General features: G+C 41.3%; 1 long non-coding RNA gene across 3 annotated transcripts in view; it reads left to right on the forward strand.

Moving 5' to 3' along the window:
- Window positions 1-19064, forward strand: part of LOC149862869 (uncharacterized) — a 221449-nt gene that overhangs the window by 194875 nt on the left and 7510 nt on the right. For all 3 annotated transcript variants that reach the window (XR_016443071.1, XR_016443069.1, XR_016443070.1), the window contains exon 4: window positions 10384-10572. This is a non-coding gene — a long non-coding RNA (uncharacterized LOC149862869). The remainder of the gene's footprint in view (window positions 1-10383; window positions 10573-19064) is intronic.

Consider the following 19064-nt stretch of genomic DNA (forward strand, 5'->3'; position numbering starts at 1 on the left):
AGCATGGAGTGAAAGCACTATTCTCTGCTGGCTAGTACTTTCTTTTGATCTCTGTACCTGAGTTAAAGTTTACAGTGTAACATTTATGTAAGCAGTGTTTCATATTGATCGTCTAATGATCACATTAGTTTCTTTCATCCCCTTAATAGAAATTTTAGAAGTAATAAAAGGGTGAATTGGATAGTAATTAGAACTGTAATTAGTTATATTATTTGTTTCTTTACAAAAGCAAAAACCTAATAAAACATAAATTAAAATAATGGGACTGTGTTTAGCAGTCTTGGATTATGGTGGAATGTTCATATTCTCCTCTTCTAATACTTAGTATGAACTTTAAAAAACAAATGTTTTTATCATTTTGATGTATATTACAGTACAAGAAGGGTAGCACTATGCACAAAATGAAGTTCAAGATTTTGTAACAAATGCAAGCAAGGACTTTAGTTTTTGAGGTTTGGGGTCTTTGTCTTGAAAATGAGTTTATTAGATTTCCATGCTAATTCCAATAGTTAGATAATATCAGTGGTACTACTAATGTATAAGGACTGAACATACAGGGGAGGTATTACCAGGTTCTCCCCTACTTTTGTAAGCATATTGAAGCAATGATCATGGTATCATCAGTAATACTGTCCTTGCTTATATTTTCATAGAACAGAATATTTTTCAGGCTGTTTTAAGTCATATACTTATGTAACAGAATACAATTAGTTTCTTTAGTTTGTGGAAATGTCAACATTACCATAATTCAGAAGCACAGTTTGGGGAGACAGGTTGCTGGATTCCTTCCTTCTTTCATCAGCTAGATACTTTATAAAACATTTTAAAGCACAGACACTAGGACGAGTCTCTGGTAATAACCAATTATTATGTTTTGCAAGTGCTTGTTACAATATTTTTTAAACAGTTGTTTACACTTTTGACTGTTTTTCTAGTGACAAGATGTCTCTCATTTTCTCTTAGCTACAGTACACATTTCCACTCCAAACTCTTTATAGTTTGCAATATTTCTGAGCTACCTGATATGGCAGAGGTAATTTTTTCTCTTCCAACACAAGCATGCATGAATAAAAATATCATGCTTTCTATCCATATGTTATTGTTGAATATCTGCCCTCTGTTCACTGGATAGGATATGGAGTCTCATTAGGGTAATTTTTTTCTCCCTTTTTAATTCGTTTTTATATGGTTGAAAGGAAAACAGGTGTCCTTTTTATTTGGCTGTTTGCAATAAAGCTTTTTAACTTCTGTTAATGTTGCTACCTTTTGTGGGGGAAGAAACAGAGGTGGTTTTTCTAATTACAGGAATCTGATCAAGGGTCTGGAAGTGCAAGTTTGAGCATCATATTGTAAGAGCATGTGTTTTCCTCTTTAATGGAAATTAAACTGTGGGGAGCTACACTTCAAAGAGTCATGGTCCTCTTTATACCCCATCCACTCAGTTGGCAAACTATTAATGGCTTTGACCACTGCAGAAAAACTCTTTTTTCAATTCCCCTTTCTCACTTAGCTTTTGTGAGTGACCTTTCATATCTTTGGATTAGAACTGAGAAAGTGGAAAAATAATATATGATTAGGAGCAGTGTGTATCCCTGGGTGTGTTATGCAAAATGCCCTTCTAGCACACCGAACACTGAGTAAACAGCTGCTTATTACCCACAAACACGTTATGAATCTATTTTATGCAGGAACTTCGAAATGTATCACTACTCAACTCTTCCATTAGAACAATTTTGTCTAAAGCCTGTAGGAATGTTGATTGTGGTGTGTATACAAGACTGATTAAGCAGTCCAGGACTTGGAGTATGTATGTGGTTTAAAGATGGCAAAATGTGTAGCAGAACATGTAATGAGAAACACTTACAAATTTTATAGTCCTTCCTTATATAATTTATCTAATGGAATCAGTGAATCCAAAATTGTGCTTTTGTTTTAACTAATGATAACACATTGGAAGAGAATGCAAGGAGTACACTCATATATAGCTTCTAGGCAGGATCCTATGCCATTTCTGTGAGATCCATATGGGCATTTTGCTAGTATACCCATTAGTAATTGCTTTCTTTAAGGGGTGGAAGGATGGGTCCATCAAGATTTTTTTGTAATGGGAGACAAAGCCAGGTTGTTGGCACCAGTTATGCACTATTGTGAGCAGCAAACTCTTCTCCTTAGTAGAACTGAGCTATGCATTTGCTTTTTTCCATGGGATTGTGTGCTAGACCTGCTCTGCTCATTCATTACAAGAGTGGAAGTAGAATGTAGCTGTATTCATCTATCAAGTAAAAGCAGGGTATGGAGCAAGATTTTTTTGCAGAATCCCCAAATGAACTAAGAGTACAAGCCCCATTCACTTTCACTTGCTCTTCTAAGTCATTAGGTACTTGTTAAAATCCCACCTGTAGTACTTACTTGCTTACTCTGAGTTAAAGATCATTAAAGAACAGATGGCAATTATGTGGGCTGTACCATTAAAACCTTGCTCCTGCCAGTTGATGAAGAAGTTCATTGGAGATGTTTTGGAGAAATGTCTTCCCTATTATGGCTACCAATAGATTTCATTGGTCTATGGCTACCCATAGATTGTTATTGGTGTTTTTTCCATATGTATATCTAACATCACATGAGCTACTGTCATTTGAATTAGCATTGAGCTGAGAGCAGAAGTGATTTTCAGACAAGTTGCTGGCTTTCTCATTCAAGGGTTACCTCTTTGATGTGGAAGGTTTGCTCTGGGATTAGACATGAAGGCTGCTAAAATGTGTGAAAAATGACCACAGAGAAGCAAGTGAGACAAAAGAAATAGAAGAATTTAAGAAGCCAAAAGACATATTTTACTATGACTTTTCCAGAACCCCTGTTGTTGAAGCCAGCTCCCCCCCTGATATTCATAAATTATTTCTGTGTCAAGCAGTAATAGTCATTATGTGTATGACAGACATACTTCTTCCAATCTGGACTGTTTTTGAGCTAAGCCTGCCAAGCTGAAACATACTAGTTTTGATGTGCTGAATCCCAAAAGCCACGTTCCTGGTGATTATTTATACCTATCAGAATGATGTTGTAGTGTTTTGGGCCAAGGGGTAATCTATTTTTACTCTTTTTGTGGAGTGATTCTTGCATCTTTGTTTTAAATGCGTGCAGACTTGAAGAGAGACAACAGACTGATCTGTAGTAAATGGTTGGGGGAGATATAAGAAATCAATCCAAGAGATCCCCTAACCCCTTTATTACAGGTTTTCACTGATAAATGTAACGAATACAAGCCCAAGGCCAAAAGATCTGACCAGCGTGATCAGTTTCTCGACAGCAAATTTCTCTGTATTTTATGACTTTCCAGGACCCACAAGGTAGATAGTAGAAAATCCAGACATTGTACCTGATAAAAGGCCTAAAATACAACCTAATTAGGAACCTTTATGAGGAGAAAAAGTTGTGGGGGAGTAATTAAAAGTTACCTTCCCTCGTTCCCTAACAAATGGCTATTATTCCAGTCTCTTTGATCCTGTAAGACTTTCTGATGGATTATTTTGTATCCTGTCATTACATTTAATGATGCATCATGAGGTAACATGCATGCCAAATTCCTCCCAAATATAAAATGTCATCATGATAGGCCTCTTCATGTCATGGGATGACAAAAAAATCCATTTAGCAGTCAAACAACCTTTGAAAAAGCTGTGGCCCAGCAAGCCATTTGCATTTTCTGGAAGTGGGGACTTTGTCTGAATTCTGCCAAGAATATGAATGATTTCCGTGGTTGATTGATCTTAGCTGACATATTGCTTATATTGATATACAGAGTGGGGCACTGGTTAGATGTGATAATTCTGTGAAACAGACAGTCTGGAAACAACTTCCATGAAATGTTTTAGGAAATACTTTTTCTTTCCTATTTTCTGTTCTTTACACATGCAACACAACATCATTTTCTTTTCCTTAATATGAATAGACCTGTTGATGTCAATGTGGAAAAGAACCTGAGTCCTCTAACTAGTGCACAGGTGAGGCCATTTGACCTTCCCTAGTGTGATAGTAGACAGAAAATAGCTTAGTTTACCTCTTAATTGCAACTGAAGAATAAATGAGATAGTTTAGTGTTTGATAGGGATGATATACCTTCACTTTTTTAATGGACAAAGTAATAGTAACCAGCAGTTACTCCCTTGTTTATATCTGAGAGAGATTCAAAGAAACTTTTCCATGCACAGGAGAAATAGCAATATGCTTTTATTCCTAAACACACTGATACCAGAGTATGTTTGAGACTCAGACTGACTGTGTTTAAAAACCCAAGAGGGCATCTTGAGACCCTTTGGGTTAAAATACAGGGGGGAGCATGGGGAAGAGGATATAACTGTAGGAATCTATTACAGACATCGCAACCAAGAAGAAGAGCTGGGTCAAGAATTCAGTAGTGAACTGGCTGAGACTGCATGCTCCTAATGCTTAGTCATCATGGGGGACTTCAACCTCCTTGACATCTCATGGGAAAAGCACACAGCCAAATCTGACCAGCTGTGTAGCTTGCGGTGACAACCTCCACACAATGCAAGAGGTCTATGGGCTGACTAGGGAAGAGGCACTGCTGGATCTGATTCTGGTGAAAGGGGATGATCTGGTGAGTGACCTGAGGATTGAGGGGAAGCTTGGTGACAGTGACAATGAACTGATCACTTTCTCTGTGCAACACAGGGCAGGCAAATATCTCAGTAAAACAGAAATCCTCAACTTTGGGAAGGCTGACTTTTAGAAACTCAGGAGACTGATCAGACAGGTAGTAAGAGGCCATGGACCCTTAGAAAGGGGAGTCCATGAAGAATGGTTTTTCCTTAAGAGCGCAATCCTTCAAGCACAAGGAAAATCTATTCTGTCCCAAAGTAAATGCAGTCAGGGGCTGGGGAGCTCTTTTGGCTCAATAGAGAATTTTTGGATTTCCTGAAACTGAAAAGAGGAGCTTACACCATATGGAAGATGGGAGCCATTACCAAGACGGACTACACAGCACTAGGTACTTGGGAAAGTTACCAGAGGACTGTAAAGAGCCAACATGGTCCCAGTTTTCAAGAAAGGAAGGAGGGGAGACCAAGGGAATTACAAACCAATCAGTCTGACATCTATTCCTGGAAAGATCCTATAGAAAATTATCAAGTATTCGATCAGCAACAGTCTAATGGAAGGCAACTTTCTGAGTGCTAGCCAACATGGCTTTGTTGCTGGAAGGTCCTTCCTGACCAAATGTGTCTCCTTCTATGACCAGGTGATGCATTGCCTGGACAAGGGAGATGAGGTTGATGTCATATATATGGGTTTCAGGAAGGCCTTTGACTTGGTCTCTCATGATGTCCTCATGGCTAAGCTGGAGAACTGCGTCCTTGACCATCTCATGGTCTGATGTCTGGGGAACTGGCTCTGGGGTCAGACCCAAAGAGTATTAGTTGATGGGAGAAAATGGACCAGTGGTGTCCCTCAGGGCTTGGGCCAGTACTCTTCAACATCTTCATAAATGAGATTTGAGTGTCACAGACAGCACTAAACTATGGGGGAAGGTGGTCACACTGGAGGGAAGGTTGGGGATACAGGTTGATCTGGACAGGCTCACAAGATGGGTGGGCAAAAACCTGATGGCATTTAATGCAGAGAAGTGCAGGGTGCTCTACCTTGGGAGGAAGAATCAGTAGCAGTGCTATACTCACTAGCACCAGGACTGAAAGAGACTTGAGGGTCTTGATTGACCACAAGATGAACACAAGCCACCAATGCAATGATGTAGCAGGCAAAGCAAATGAAACTCTGGCATGCATCCACCGATGCATCTCAAGCAAAACTAAAAAATCATCCTCCCACTCTACTCAGCCTTAGTGAGGCCACAGCTAGAGTATTGTGTCCAGTTTTGGGCCCCCCACTTCAGGAGGGACGTGGATAAGCTTGAGAGAGTCCAAAGAGGAGCCACCTGTATGATCAAAGGCCAAGAGAGCAAGCCTTATGAGGAGAGGCTGAAGGACATGGGGCTCGTCAGCCTGGTGAAGAGAAGGCTTGGCAGGTACTTGGTGGCAGCTTATAAGTATATAAGGGGGTGCACCAGGATCTGGGAGAACAGTTGTTCACCAGGGCTCCCCAAAGGATAACTAGATCTAACAGCCACAAGCTTCTGGAAAGCCAATTTAGACTGGAGAAAAGGAAAAACTCCTTCATGATCCTAGTGTCCAGGGTCTGGAACAGACTCTCCACAGTGGTGGTGCAAGCATCTACTCTGGACTCATTCAAAAGCATTTGGATGTACATCTTTCTGGGATCATTTAACCCCAACAGACTTCCTGCCTGTGGCAGGGGGGCTGGGCTCGATCTCACGAGGTCCCTACCGGTCCCTAATGTCTGTGAAGGGGGAGCACTAATGAGGTAAAAAATGACAGTGGGGGAGGCAGTAGGGGGGCATGTGGTAGGGCAATAATGGAGCAGAGAGTGGGGGGCACACAGTAGGGGGCAGGCAGCTTGCCCCTGGTACCTGTCGCCTCCCCACTTACCCCACATTGTTGTGTGAGTTCGATGCTGAATTATATAAGGACTGAGTTAAGCACAGGCTCAGACCTGGATGTTCAATTTAAAACATTTATTTTTTCACAAAGTCATAAACTAAAGGACTTTGTGGTCTGTTGGTTCACGAGGTTCCCAAATCAAGCCCTTGCTCTCTAACCCGGAGGCTAGGTGCGGCTGCCTGATTCAGTAGTCTCAGAACTGGTCAACAGCTCATTTAAAAGGAGTCCCTTATCTTTTTTTAGACAAAAGATACAAAACTGTCCCCATGGTGGAAGTGAGGCATCTAACATAACTTTACTATTAGTTATATATGATAACACTTATACATATGCATTTCTAATTCTTACTTCTATTGGTTATTTAGTTAACTTATCTATATTATAATATCAGGTGATACGCTTTGTATTATAATTTTTACGCTTCTTATGTTAATTCTTAATGACCTTTATATTTCTTATGCTAATTTTCTATAACCTAAATACATTATTCATCTATATGTTTTGCTGGTTTTTGCAGGGTTAAAATGTCAAGGCTGACATAATATGCGGTTGTTTTTTCGTCATTGCGATTTAGCCATGCAGTTTCCTATTCTTAACAATATAAGCAGCTTGCCTGCTATTTTTATCATTGTTCAAAGGTCAGAAGGTCAGCATTTTCATCTAAGGGTCAGAAAGTGATTACCAGAATGTCAATTGCTGACTCCTCAACCTCCTTGAAGCATTCTGGGAGTTTTAGTGCATTGTTTCTAATGCTAGGCCTTGCTTAGCATAAGCACTCTCTCACAATTGTGCCTGCCCCCTCCCCCACAGTCTCAGTTTGGCAGCAAGATCCTGGGCCTAGTCAGCAGGAGAAACCCTTTGACAGTCTCTAAGGAATTCTAGCTTTTCCCTGATTGGGTGCTCAGTACCTCAAATAGGGAAAAGGTGATGCTTTACCCAAATGGAGCCTCCACAGCCAAAGCCCAAAGGAAAGAGCCATGTAAGCCTTAGCGAGCTTAATCCCAATGACCAGGTCACAGCAGGGAACCTGCACTCGATGAACTCCTGCACCCTGAGAGGCCGGATCCAGCCAGGACTGTCCAGCGAGAGTGAGCGTGAGCATTGATGAGCCTGAGCCTCCTGCTGGCTGCTCTGGACAGGATTTATGGCCTTCAAATCACACCATCTGTCATTCACCCAATGGTCCAATCATCGCCCTTTGCACAATACCCAATCAAATTCAAATCTGGGCAATACTTAAATGGACCAATCAATTGAAACTATTTCAAACCAATACAAGCAACATTATCATAATTAACATATCAACATTGATAAACCATTGCATTTCCATTATACACTGCGTATGCCCAGACCTTAAAAGTAGGTTATGACTTCATCAAGGTTGAGAGTTCAAACCCTCTAGAAACTTCTCACCTCCAGTCACATGGTGGACGCGTGGACTTTCATTGTTCTACACCCTGATGTCTCCACAAATTCATGTTGTCATTTGTATGAAAATGAACCAAAGGACCTAGAAATAGGACAGTTATAAGAGATAGGAGAGGGTCAGTTTACACAATACAGTCACCAAGCGCTCCTGTGTTAAATATTCATTTTTTATGGTGGTGTTATGAGTCGTTGGTACAGAAAAAATGTCTCTAGAGCCCTGAGAACTTGTCTTCCTCTCTTGTAGTCCTCTTGTTATCTTCTCCTGTTTCACAAGTAATATTGATCCACTAGCAAAAAAATTGTTCTGTAATTCTGGATATATTAACTGTAAATGTCCAGTGTCTTTTTTCTTCCCTCAATGTTATTTGCCTATAAAAGTATGGAAGAAGCAGGCCAAAGGTAGCTCATTTGATCTTAGGACTTTCAGCTGTGGTGTTGCCAGTTACATAGCTGTGTATGTAGCCCTGAACTGCTTGTATCACTTCTGGTTTACCACACGTCAGGGCTGTAGGTTAATATTTAGAATCTGTTTAGACTAAGGTAATTTAGTGCTGTGTATCTCGCAGGCAGCCCTAAAGCAGCTGTACATGAGGAGTTATAAATTTAGCATAAAAATGTTTACGCTACTTCTGTAGAACAGCTTAGCTGTCAAGAAACTCAAATGAAAGGGGTTGGGAGAATGTAACCTAAAACAAATAGTTTTCTTGATGTACTTATTTTGTAGTGATTATTGAACTCTCTGGAATCTGACATTTCTACAGCATCACAATCCCAATGTTTACTGGGGCTTGATGCACAGGAGGTTGTCAGAAGCAGCCAGTAAGATGAATGACCTGTTGCAAATTGTAGTGATTTAACAAGAGATAATATGTCAAGCAGAGTAGGGCCAGAGCAGTGAGAAAGCTGTTAGCCTGAAGGCATCCATCAGAGCTTCTATCTGATAATAAGCATAGGCAAGTTTTTACTCCCAATTCTGCTGCTTCATGCAAGGAGGGCCCTATGTAGGCAGCCCAAGCCCAAAGAGGATCCTTTACCAAAACAGTGGGGCTGTTGTGAATGGCAATTAGCAGCAAAGGTTGGTGGAGTCACATTCAGAAATGGTCTGATAAATGTTTCTTATTAATGAGAAACAAGTGTTTCTGCTTGCAAAGAAAAGTGGATTCACCCCAATTCTCTTACGTCTGAATATTCTAGAATTAGATCCCAGGAACAATGTCTTTCTCTAGGGCCCCCTCTACGTGTTACAAGTATTGCACAACTAACCAGTTAATTGTGCAATTGCCTTGAGACCAGCTATGTGTACAAAGTAGCTACCATGCCATAAAAACCTCCAACCAGCCATAAAGTGAGACCCTGAGAAGTTGTACTAACTTTATAGCTGGTTGCTATCAAGCTTTAATTTGTATGTGTAGCATGGTCTCCCCTGCAGCTGGGAACACCATCAACTGAAGAGACTCCTACCCTCAGTGGTGCACCACGCCCAGTTGGGGCTGGAAGTGGCCACAGCTGAGTGACCTTTCAGTTCTGGTACCTGCTGACTCTGGATCCCTGCAGCACTCCTCAGCTGCCAACACTGCATTCCCACAGCATGCTTCTGGGTACTGGGACTCACCTGGATCCCAGCAGCATGGAACATGGCTGTGATATCCCAGCCCTGGCAGTGCATGAAGACCCCAGGTCTGGGAGATGCAGCTTCTGTGATCTCCCAGATGCAGGGATTTCATGGACTCCCACAGTTGGGAGATTATGGCTGCCATGATCTTCCAACTGCGGGGGGTTCACATATCCCTGCAGCTGGAATTAGAGATATAATAGAACAGTGGTCAAACAGAACGAAAGGAGGCTCCCATGACACTTAGAGCTTGAATAGGGCTTGTATCTGAGCAGACAGAACCCCAATGAAGTCCTAATGTGGGCAGGGTGCTACCATGGGATTTGGGAGACCTACGTTTCATTTCTTGACTTGCCATAAGCATTGTATTTTACCTTAGGCAAATTCCTCGGTCTCTCTGCACTTAATTTTCTAACTGTAAATATGAATAGCAGCTCTTCTTACCCAACAAACAAAAGTTTGTCCACATTATTTCTCTAGTGGGGGGCCCCAAAACTGGGTGCAATGCTTAAGATGTGGCCTCACCAGTGCCAAACAGAGGGAATAATCACTTCCCCCAATTTGCTGGAAGCACTAATACTAATGCAGCCCAGTATGCTATTAGCCTTATTGGCAACAAGAGCACACTGTTGGCTCATATTCAGCTTATTGTCCATTGTAATGCCCAGATCCTTTTCTGGAGAGCTGCTGTTTAAGCATTTGGTTCCCCAGCTGGTGCATGGGATTGTTCCATACTAAATGCAGAACTTTGCACTTCTCCTTCTTGAACCTAATAAAATTTTGTTTGGTCCAATCTTCCAATTTGTTTAGGTCTCTCTGCATCCTACCCTATCCTCCAGTGTATCTACTGCTTCTCCCAGCTTGGTGTCATCTGCAGACTTGCTGAGGGTTCCCGCTATGCCATCTTCCAGGTCATTGATGAAGATGCTGAACAAAACCAGTCCCGAGACAGACCCTTGGGGCACTCCATTTGATACCAACTGCCAGCTAGAACTATTGGTAATTTTTTGTTGAGCCTAATGATCCAGCCAGTTTTCTATCCACCTTATAATCTATTCATTCAACCCATGCTTCCTTAGCTTGCTTGCAAGAATGTTGTGGGAGACCATATAAAAAATGTGAGAGCATGCCTCTGTTGCCCTGAGGGATCAGGCCAATGTTCAGGATCTCAATATTGCGCTGTTAGACAGGAGAGTGTGGTGTACAGTTGCACACACAAAAATCAATTAAGCACACATACACTCACTAAGTGCATACACCCCTACTAGGCATACATACTCACACTACCAGCTCAGGCACATCCACATCCACATCCACATCCACATTTATACAGAATCAGTTACCAGTTACCAACACCTGCATATACAATACACATTACTAATTCATATACCACAGACACACACAATGATATCTATATATGTATATGTATTCACTAATTTACACACATACCACCCACCTATACATACACACAAGTGAGTTCCTAAGTTGGGTATTGTGATATGTATGTATGTATGTATGTGCTTGGTGTACTTGGGATACCTGGAGAAAAGTTAAGGTAAGAAAGTAGAAGTGTAGGGAGTTAAAGTTACCAAGATCAGGATTAGAACAGGTAGACTACAGGGGCCTGGGCTGAAGAACTGAGGCTCAGGGGTATCTTCAGGTTAATTGTTCTTAATTGATTAAAAGACAATGCCCAAAGCCTGCAGAACAGGGAAGCAATGTCAGCACAGCTACAGGGGAGCTGAAAAGGTAGGTAGGGAGAGGGGAAAATGGGATTAAGGGAAAGTGTGGGTGTTAAAGAGGGGCTCTGGGTGTGGGGAGCCACAGGATGGCTCCAGGGCAGCTAGAGAAGTTGCAGAGAGCAGCAGTAGGTGCCGGAAGCTGGAGAGAACTGCAGGACAGCTAATAGGAGCTGGGAAGCTGGGGGGGGAGCCTGAAAACAGAGAGATGGGCAGCAGAATATCACAGGAAAAGCAGCAGGGACAGCAGGAAAGCAAGGAGAGGCTGAGGTGTGGCAAAAAAGGGGAGATGGAATTGGGAGAAGATCAGGAAACTAGCAGAGTGGGTGGGAACTGGAGCTGAGAGAGAATGAGGCTGGAATTTAAGATAGGGAAGGGACTTGGTTTTAGTTAAACATGACCCAACTCAGGGGTGCAAATGACAGTGGTTTTACTGAACAGGGGAGATGGTGACAATGCCAAATTGGTTCCCTTGTGCGTACACACACACACACAGACACACAGACACAGACACAGACACACACACACTGGCAGCAGGGGTTAGAGAGGGTTGGTGCAGAGGATTGGTGCAGGGGCTGAAGTCCACTGAAGTCCAGGAGGAGAAAGAGAGAGAGAGTCCAAATTGTAGGAGGAGGTATGCAGGTAATATCTACCTATCCAGGCTGGAAAGGGGTCCTTGTCCAGTAGATGTTGTCCAGAGGTGGGGGATCACCAGCAGGGCCTCTGGGTGGATAGGTGGTGTGGTATGGTGCTGGTCCAGATGGAGAGGGTGTCCCACTGGGTCTGTCTTCACTGCCCCTTTTCATCGGGCCAGACCTTGTGTGACCCTAGTGACAGAAGGCATGCCCAGGCAAGGGTCAGCCCCTGGCATACTGAGCATGTATCCTCCATGCAGGGTTGTGCAGTTTCGGGTGTCTGTAATGGTAGAGTTGCTGGTTCTGCAGGGTTTTTTGTCTTTCAAATGCTGGTCTTGTCCCTGTTCCTGGATGAGGTCCGTGGTTCCTGGATGAATCAATGCGAGGTGATGGCCCAGTCATTACAGCCTGTTCAGTAGAGGCCTGCTATCATTGTATTTCTATCGTTTCGATCAATGGGTTGGATTGATCATTTATAATTATTGACCGTCCATCTCTACCAAGGGACCATTGTTTATTTTGAGAACTTTCATGTTGTTTACATCAGAAACATCCGGTTGGTAAAAGGATGGGTTATAAGGGAAGGTAGCAGCTCCAGGAAGACAACCGCTGGTCTCGCCTGAGCAACCTAGACCCATGGGGAGCCTTCTGCTGTAAATAAGTTAAACCAAAGTCATGGTGGATGAGAACAGAAGAACAACGCAAGGGTGCAGACACAGAATGGCTTTATTGGTTGTTAGTAAGGCCCTAATCATCTGGAAGGAAAATTCTGGAACTTAAAGCTGTACAATGCTGATTGTGTGTTGTATACAAAAAGCCTTGCTAAAGTCAAGGTATACCACATTCACAGCTCTCCCTACATCCACACAGCCAGTAATCCCAAGATAGAAGACAATCAGGTTGGTCAGGCATAACTGGGCCTTAGTGAATCCATGCCGACTGCTCCTAATCACCTTTTTCTCCAAGTGCTTGGAAATGGATTCCTTGAGAACCTGCCCCATGATTTTTCCAGGGACTGAGGCAAGGCTGACTGATCTGAAGTTTCCTGGATCCTATTTCTTCTCTTTCTTAAAGATGGGCACTATATTTGCCTTTATCTAATTATCCAGGACCTCTCTTAATCACCATGAGTATTCAAAGATAATAGCCAGTGGCTCTGCTATAACTTCGGCCAATCTCCTCAGCACCCTCGGGTGCATTGAATCTGGCCCCCTGGACTTGTACATGTCCAGCTTTTCTAAATAGTTCCTAACCTGCTCTTTTGCCACTGTTGGCTGCTCATCAGCTCCCCAAATTGTGCTGCCAGGTGCAGTATTCTGAGGACTGACCTTACCTGTGAGGGCTGAGGTGAAAAGTACTTCAGCCTTTTCTGCATCATCCGTCACTAGTTTGCCTCCTCCATTCAGTAAGGCACCCACACTTTCTCTGATCTTCTTGTTTTTGACATACTTGTACAAACCCTCCTTGTTACCCTTCAAGTCCCTTGCTAGCTGCAACTCCAAATGAGATTTGGGCTTCCCAATTTCATCTCTGCTTGCCCAAGCAATACTCTTATACTCCTCCCTAGTTGCTTATCCAAGTTCCCACTTCTTGTAAGCTTCCTTTTTGTGTTTTAGCTCCCTGCTAAGCCAAGCTGGCTTTCTGCCCTACTTTCTAGTCTTCCTGTACACCAGGATGGTTTGTTGCTGCACGCTCAGTAAGGTTTCTGTAAATTACAACCAGTTCTCCTGGACTCCTCTCCCCCTCAGGCTGGCTTCCCAGGGGATACTGCCCATCAGTTCTCTGAGTGAAAGTCTGCTTTTCTGAAGTCCAGGGTCCTTACTCTGCTCCTCTCCTTCCTTCCTTTCTTCAGGCTCCTGAACTCAATCATATTGTGGTTGCTGCTGACCCAAGCTGCCATCCACTTCTACATTCCCCACCAATTGTTTGTGAGCAGCAGCTCATACAGAGCATGGCCCCTAGTTGGCCTCTCCAACACTTGCACCAGGAAGTTGTCCCCAACAATCTCTAAAAACTTCCTGGATTGCCTGTGCAGTGCTGTATTGCCCACATAACAGATGCCAGGGTGATTGAAGTCCACCATGAGAACCAGAGCCCGTGATCAGGAAACTTCCATTAGCTGTTTAAAGAAAGCCTTATGTACCTCCTCCTCCTGGTCTGGTGGTCTATAGCAGACTCCCACCATGACATCATACTTGTTGCTCCCCTTAAGCCAGACACTTTTAATAGGCCTATCTCCAGTTTCATACTGGAACTCTAAGCAATCATACAGCTCTTTTACATAAGGCACAACTCCTCCTCCTCTTCTCCTCTGCCTGACCTTCCTGGACAGTCTATACCCATCGATGACATACTCCAGTACCCCACAAAGTCTGTTATTCCAATCATGTCAGGTTACCCATTTCCCCACTTACATCAGGGCTTTGGCTTCCATCCCCCAGCAAACCTAGTTTAAAACCTTTGTCATCTGGTTAGTGAGCCTGTCTGCAAAGATGCTCTTCCCTCTCTTTGTCCAAAAGGGAAGAGCATCTTTTTCTTGGTTCCTTAAGACATCAAATACCAAAAGAGTTGCTTGGCATGAACTATTAATTTTAGTTTTTAACCTTTTTTAAACTGATTCAGGAAAATGATTTAAACCATTTCCTATTAACTTTATTAATATATTTTAACTTTAAAATGGCTGAATTCTTTTTTCATCCAAACGGAGCCTACTAAATAGAACCTAAGTTAGCTTCTCTGCCAGTCTCCAGCCATGGGCAAATGCTTATGCACAAGTTATAGATCTCGGTACAGACAAGTTCACAATGAAAATGCTGATTGATGCAAGCTATGTATTGTAGAAAGCAACACTGCTGTAATAACCATGAATTCATACAAACTTCCCTTGGATGCATCATAAAAACAAGGATGTCCAAAAGTCAGTCTTTTAAATAATCTTTCATGTGGCAAATGCTGATGATTCATATTTTGTCTCTTACAATTTTATCTGTCGGGTTGACAGCCCTAGCTTACTATTATTTCAGTTTAGGACAAATCTCTTGGCACCTCTTTAAGCAGTTATTTTCAGCAAATGCTCTATATGCAGGGTATTTTTCTTCTGATATAAAAATACAAGAATCTTTAAGAAACATTTCAAGACCAAACTGGTACAGCTGAGATCAGTATGGCCTCTTAAATATGTATTATTATTGATCTAAATTTTTCTAGTAACTTTCTAGTACTTTGCTTCCCAGGCCTTATCAAAACTCCATTGAAGTCCGTAGGAGTTTTCCCACTAATTTAAATGGAAAGTTACCCTTTACAGAATGGCTGTAATTGTGTAAAGCTGGTATTAATATTAACCATAGCAATTTCTCCTTTTGCAAAGGTGCTGTTATGCTGGATGGAGCATACCTTTCAAAATTGGTAGCATTTAGCCAAAAGATCTGTACATAACAAGAATTTGAACTGCTTTTATTCTGTGAATAAGAATCTAGTTGATTTAAGATGGAATATCCAGGATATAGTGTTATAATCAATATGGTACAGGGCATGAAGGACACCAAAGATCACTGTCTACTTATCTGTTTTCTTTACTGTTAAATGTCCCTTTTTTATGTTCACTTTCCTCTTTCCCTACAGTCTTTTTATTTAAGCTATTGTTTAGAACTGGAACTACAGCTTGTTTGCCTTTGTTTAAAATAGAAGCTGGCCCTCACTGACAACACATGCATGGCGACCTTATGTGAAAGTCCCTGAAGACTTGTGCAGATAGGGGATGTGGGACTAGGGGGAAGAAGGAAGAAGTGACAAGGAGATATAGGGAAGAAGTGACAAATTAACCAAGTAGGTTAGAGGGAAATGTAATATCCAGCATGTGCTTGTCAAGAGTGACTAAGGGTCTTTACAGGTTGAAAGTGTTGTATTAAGGTAAATTCAAAGGAGTGCTTCGGAGTTGGATATATATATTGAATATTTTTTCAGAGACATTTTTTTCCTGCAGATTTATTTAATATTTTGCCTTAGGGATAGCTTGTGCCTATTTTTGCATACAACCATCTGAGATTCTTCTTGCCCATACCCATATTCCCTCCCTTACTAGCACTGACAAGACTATCAATTCAGGGGTTACAATACCCCTGAGAACCACCGCTACAGTGACAGATAGGGCTGTGGATTTAAGGCCCTCATCTTTGGCTCTTCCTCATATGTAAAGTAGCTCCTGTTGGCACTTGTGCATTTCTGTTATAAAAACTGCTAGTGTAACTTTGTTATTACACATACAGCTGTAGCTGATGTGTTTACTTTACATATGTAAGCCATCAAGCTCCTTAGAAAAATTAATTAAACCTTTTGAGGTTTGATTCTGACTTTGCTTCTACTGGTATATTCAGGAGTAAATCAATGGAATAGAATCCAGTGTATAAGCTGTGTAAAACCACAGGTCATTTTCTAATAGCAAATACACAGGGGGGAGTGAATTGCTCAATGATCTGAAAAGAGCTTTTATTGTGCATATACATGAACACGCTTAGTTTACCATTCCAACTTCCTTGAGACAGACTATACCATGGATTTGCACAGTTAACTTCTACCAAAAAGAGCTGGGGGCAGAGGTGAAAGTAAAACAGGCATAGAAAAAGACTCTTGAATCAAAATCTCACAAGGTGGTTTTGTTTTTAATACATCCTGCTATCCCAATTGTCACTCCTTCTAGAATGAAAGTCTAAAACAAATTAATGTGATCTGAAAAGTGTAGAGGAAAAAAATAAACCTTCTTTATAGTTAGTAACATCATTTATCATGAGAAAACATGACTTTTCTACTGAACACCAGATGATTTTATTATTTGGAAATAAGTGAGAATTGTATTTACAAAATACAATGATATACAAGTTAACTCTTCTAGTGTATGTCCAAAACAAAATGAAACAAAATCTCCTACCAATTAAAAGGACAAATATTAGCAATTTCAAACAAAAATTTAAAAAAACCACAAACATTTCCTTGTAAGGTCTCATGCATGGTAAATACAATGTTTTCTTCCTATTTTCATCAATTAAATATCAATATATTTGAGACCTCACTTTCTTTCAATTTGCCTTACAGCTTTAGACACAGCCCTGAACAAGGTCTGATAAACTACATTATCCAATGAGGAGCACTTACTGAGGAAATGGCTTAATTGCCTTTGTCTGGGAGAGGGTTCATACTTCTGAATCCTGAGAAACCCAGATTTAAGTGCCCAAGTTATTCCAAGATGTAGTACTTCACCACACCTTTCTCTTCTGCTTCTCCTATTCATTATTTTAAACGGCACTATTATGTGACTCCAATTCTGAGAAACCTAACTCTGATACCAAGGTTTACCTCAGCGTTGTGAATTCAATAGGTAGCAGGATGTATACATCCTTTTATGCGGATATAGCCTAGTCCCCAGAGCATGTATACCGCTATGAGCTTCTGACATTATTATGTCATTCCATCCAGCAACTATGTTGCCAGAGCACCAACCATATTCCAGAAACACATTAGCTACTGGAGGGACTGCAAAACTTTCCTTAACTTCTTCTGTTACCTGTTTGGTGGCAGGAGAAGCCTTACTTCATTTGGTAGAGGTGTACTAAATTTGACAGCAGAAAGCAGGATCCCTGGCACCAGATGAGAGCTTTGGGTGTAAATACACTCAGAGTGTTCCTGGCTTTTAAGTCTGTAGACCAGGGGTTCCTAAGTGATGGTGTGCATACCACTGGCAAGACATCTCTGGGACGTATGCAGGAGAAATTGTAGAATGGCAGATTTAATTTTCATTATGATAATAATTGACATTAAAATGTATGCTGGTAGGGGTACATGGGCATCTGGTAAATCTGGAAGGGGGTACACAATAATAAGTTTGGGAACCTCTGCTGTAAACTAAGCCCAAATGTAGAAAGACTGATGTGTGTTCTGAAGGTACTAATCATGATAACAACATGATTAGCACAATTAACCTAAAAATCAGGCTTGACTCAGAATGCTCTTACAGGTATGAGTCATTCTGAAGTTGAGCCCAATTGCATAGTACCAATCCCATGTAACCTTGCATTTACATTTGTGCTAACTACATCGCAACTCTCCATAAGTAAACAGTGGAAATTAAATGGTAATTCACGTCAGTGCAGCCACCGCTATTTCCTGATAACTTCAATGATCTTGTTACTCCTGTATGTTTAACTGTTTTTTTGTAGATAAGAAAGGTTGTAAGAGCCATAAGAATTCCTGGGGACTTAATGACCTTCTGCCGTTAATGGCCCAAAGTCTCCAGTTATCAAGCCTTTCAAGTAGTCATTGATTTCAGGGAAATGCCCAGAGTCTGGAGTATTAAAATATTCTCTTGGATTTAGGCCATATTTGACCTTGCAATCAATTGATCACACCGATACACTGATGCAATTTATTATACCCTGACCTCAATCTACCCAATGAAGATCTAGAGTGTGAATCAAGTTATGTCATGTCACTGAGCATAGTAATCAAATGTAGCAAGCCTCCACTGGGAGGAAAATATACAGCCACGCTGGACTAATGCTGACAGAGGTTTTCTTAATGCTAAATAGTCCACAGATCAATGTAAAGTTACTGTCATATTTGCACCAATACTTGTGGGATATTTATAAGCCCAGATGCTATGTGTCTAGCATTTTCCCTAAGTGAAGGAGAAAACAACAGAAAAATGAAACTTGGGTAAAAAGCAGAAGAGAAGAAGAAAAAACACCAGAAAAGTATATACCATTCTCTCATGATGTCTATTATTTATTTTAAGAGACAGCACCCATAGTTCTTTAAAATCTTAGAAATGCATTACTATAGGTGCAGACTGGTAGCACTAGCACTTATTAAGGTTTTTTATCATCTGCCATTAAAAGACCCCTTCTTTCAGTTGTTCATAACTTCAGTGACCATTAATTTTGGGGGTCTTAAACTGACTATGTATGTTGTGTGCTTCAGGCTGAATTTTCTTCAAAAATCTCAACCAAAATGGTTCTATACAAATAATATTTAGTCCATGTCATGAAGAAGTGACAATCTTTTCTTTGAAAAATATCTGGTGCTGTTATTCTTTGGCTTAGGGATTTGAAATATGGCAGGAGACAGA

This window comes from Crocodylus siamensis, chromosome 6 (assembly GCF_052110815.1).
Source record: "Crocodylus siamensis isolate JL-2025a chromosome 6, ASM5211081v1, whole genome shotgun sequence".
In the NCBI taxonomy this organism is placed as follows: Eukaryota; Metazoa; Chordata; order Crocodylia; family Crocodylidae; genus Crocodylus; species Crocodylus siamensis.